The sequence below is a fragment of the Pseudophryne corroboree genome, chromosome 4 (genome assembly GCF_028390025.1).
Source record: "Pseudophryne corroboree isolate aPseCor3 chromosome 4, aPseCor3.hap2, whole genome shotgun sequence".
Taxonomy (NCBI): domain Eukaryota; kingdom Metazoa; phylum Chordata; class Amphibia; order Anura; family Myobatrachidae; genus Pseudophryne; species Pseudophryne corroboree.
Window position 1 is genome coordinate 447,753,344 of NC_086447.1, and position 3,438 is coordinate 447,756,781.

A 3,438-nucleotide genomic window follows, 5' to 3' on the forward strand; every position below is an offset into this window, starting at 1 on the left:
ATCTGCTTACCCTGAAAAGAGGCCTTATAAAGCAGGTGCTGTCCACGCCCCACTCAGACCTCACAGACTGTGAGCACAAAAACCAGCACCGGATCCCCTGCCGTGCACAGAGCCTATAACCACTGCACAGCAAAAGACCCGAACCGGAGTATCAGCTGCGCTCAGGTTACTCCACTAGCACTTGTCTCCCGGTTGCCATGACGACGTGGCAGCACAGGGCAGGAGACCCTAACAAACGCACAGTTCTTTGCTGTGCTTTTGCCAGCTTAAGTCTTTTCATTTTTCTAGCGAGAGGATGAGTGCTTCCATCCTTATGTGAATCTGAACCACTAGCCATGAACATAGGCCAGGGCCTCAGCCGTTCCTTGCCACTCCGTGTCGTAAATGGCATATTGGCAAGTTTACGCTTCTCCTCAGACGCTTTTAATTTTGATTTTTGGGTCATTTTACTGAACTTTTGTTTTTTGGAATTTACATGCTCTCTACTATGACATTGGGTATCGGCCTTGGCAGACGACGTTGATGGCATTTCATCATCTCGGCCATGACTAGTGGCAGCAGCTTCAGCATGAGGTGGAAGTGGATCTTGATCTTTCCCTATTTTACCCTCCACATTTTTGTTCTCCATTTTTTAATGTGTGGAATTATATGCCAGTATCAATAGCAATGGCCTACTACTATATATACTGCGCACAACTGAAATGCACCACAGGTATGGATGGATAGTATACTTGACGACACAGAGGTAGGTAGAGCAGTGGCCTTCTGTACCGTAATGCTATATATTATATACTGGTGGTCAGCAAACTGTGCAAAACTGAAATGCACCACAGGTATGGATGGATAGTATACTTGACGACACAAAGGTAGGTACAGCAGTGGCCTACTGTACCGTAATGCTATATATTATATACTGGTGGTCAGCAAACTGTGCAAAACTTAAATGCACCACAGGTATGGATGGATAGTATACTTGACGACACAGAGGTAGGGAACACAGAACAAATTTGATTACAGTGTAAATACTGAATATTAGTTCTGAGCTGCCTGGGTGCGAAAATTACAGCTGGAGGCCTGAAAAGATGAGGCGTTTTTATTCTCTTATGAGTGATGATGAGGAGACAGATAGGATGGGTAAAGATAGAATAAGCAAGATGAATCTGCTGTCAGTGTTAGACGCTGAGCAAAACCGTCCAGGAATTTCTACTAAACTGAGTATTCCTCAAGAGTCTCCTACTCGAGTACTGACCCAGCCCTACACTGCTTAGCTTCCAAGATCGGAAGGATTCGGGCGTTACCAGTGTGGTATGATAGTAGAAAAATTTGATATCGAGGGCTCGAGAATCACTGATGAGAGTTCACGAAAAATGGAGAAGAAACAAGAGTAGGTTGGAGAGGAAAATAGGGGATCTGCTGCCACCGTTAGACCGGGATAATTACCCCTGAATCAGTGGTGAGAGTCCTGAAAAATAGTAGTAAAAAAGTTAGAAAAAGAGAAGGGAACAATGCTGATATGTAGAGGTTTAAGAATGGTTAATAGTCAATAGGCTGCTTGATTGCAGGATGCTGATAGTACCTATAATATGGGTACTTGATGTGATAAAAAGCAAATTGTACACAATTAGCAGACAATTAAATTGATTTAAACCATGCAACACCATCAATTTGATGCTATCAGATTATTACCCTTTGTACCAAAATGGTATCAGGTGGGAAGATAAAGAAATAATATCAACAATTCTAACAGGATATGTTGGGATTAATTATGTTCCGCTGTATACAGAGCTACAGAAATGCTAGAAAAATATAAAGATACAAAAAATGATAATAGATTGCTCAGCCAAAGGAATATGTCAGTTTAATAACTGAACATCAAAGGTTTAACAATATCCTAAATGGTAACGGTATAATGCCGCTCAGTGCCGACTGCCTGTAAAGCGGGTGCTTGCATAAAACAGCTTTGATGAATAATATTATAAAATAAAATAATCATCTGAAGTTGAATACCAATAAGAGTGCAAAAAATGCTGCAATTAAGCAGATATTACCCGGAATTGTGGGGGGCGATCGGTCACTGGTATTGCATCCTGCAATCAAGCAGCCTATTGACTATTAACAGTACTATTTTATCAATTGTTGTTAATAAAAGTTATATTTAAAATTTATATTTAATTTCTACCTATTGTTTCTTCTGAGACTTCCAAACATACAAGAGTGCACCCACAAAAGAGTCTTCTTCTCTCCCTTTTTGCATGTCTTACCACTGACTCAGGGTGCACCACCAAACTCAAGATATAATTAGAAAACATTGGTTTTCTCGTTGTATTTAATATTTTGGTCCTAACTATATCTACTAGATATATCACCATTTTCCAGTGCGGTATACCCCCAATACATTCATGGACACAGAGGTAGGTACAGCAGTGGCCTTCTGTACCGTACTCCTATATATTATATACTGGTGGTCAGCAAAATTATGCACTGTACTACTATATACTACACAATGCAGCACAGATATGGAGTGTTTTTCAGGCAGACAACGTATACTGGTGGTCACTGGTCAGCAAAACTCTGCACTGTACTCCTCCTATATAATACTGGTGGTCCCCAGTCCCCACAATAAAGCAGTGTGAGCACAGATATATGCAGCACACTGAGCACAGATATGGAGCGTTTTTCAGGCAGAGAACGTATAATACTGGTGGTCACTGGTCAGCAAAACTCTGCACTGTACTCCTCCTATATAATACTGCTGGTCCCCAGTCCCCTCAATAAAGCAGTGAGCACAGATATTTGCAGCCACCTGAATAAAACTGAGAGGACGCCAGCCACGTCCTCTCACTATCATTTCCAATGCACGAGTTAAAAATGGCGGCGACGCGCGGCTCCTTATATAGAATCAGAATCTCGGTAGAATCCGACAGCGGGATGATGACGTTCGGGCGCTGTGACGACATGTGATGACACAGCTGGCGCGTCGTGTCGCTCAGTGGTAAAAGACACGTGGTTACTTTCCTAGCCCTGGTCCTACACATGGACTTCATCAATTGCCAATATGTTATTAGTTATATGTTAGGCAATATTGTATTATATTGTATGATGTTATTGTTACAAGGGTACAGTTATGTTTACAATGTATATATATGAATGTAATGGTTATTGTGTTATAGTTTGTAAAATAATGTTTTCCCAATATGACTGATCAGATAACCTGTGTGTTTGCTGTTGTGTAGATACAGCCAGTCTCAGATGTCAGGCCATACACCCCCCTCATTCTTCCCCACACAATGGATTCCAGGCCACACAATCAGATTAAGTAAGGTTACTTTAGATAACATCTATTGTGGCCTAGGGGACATGCCTGGGCATGTGAAACTATTCTGGGGGTGTCGCCTTATTGTAGAAAAGACAAAGGTTTGATAATAGCAAACAGGGGAC

The 3,438-nt window shown here is 41.6% G+C and overlaps 1 pseudogene; it reads right to left on the reverse strand.

Moving 5' to 3' along the window:
• Positions 1-1,200: 1,200 nt before the first annotated feature.
• Positions 1,201-1,319, reverse strand: LOC134912220 (5S ribosomal RNA; annotated as a pseudogene).
• Positions 1,320-3,438: the final 2,119 nt, after the last annotated feature.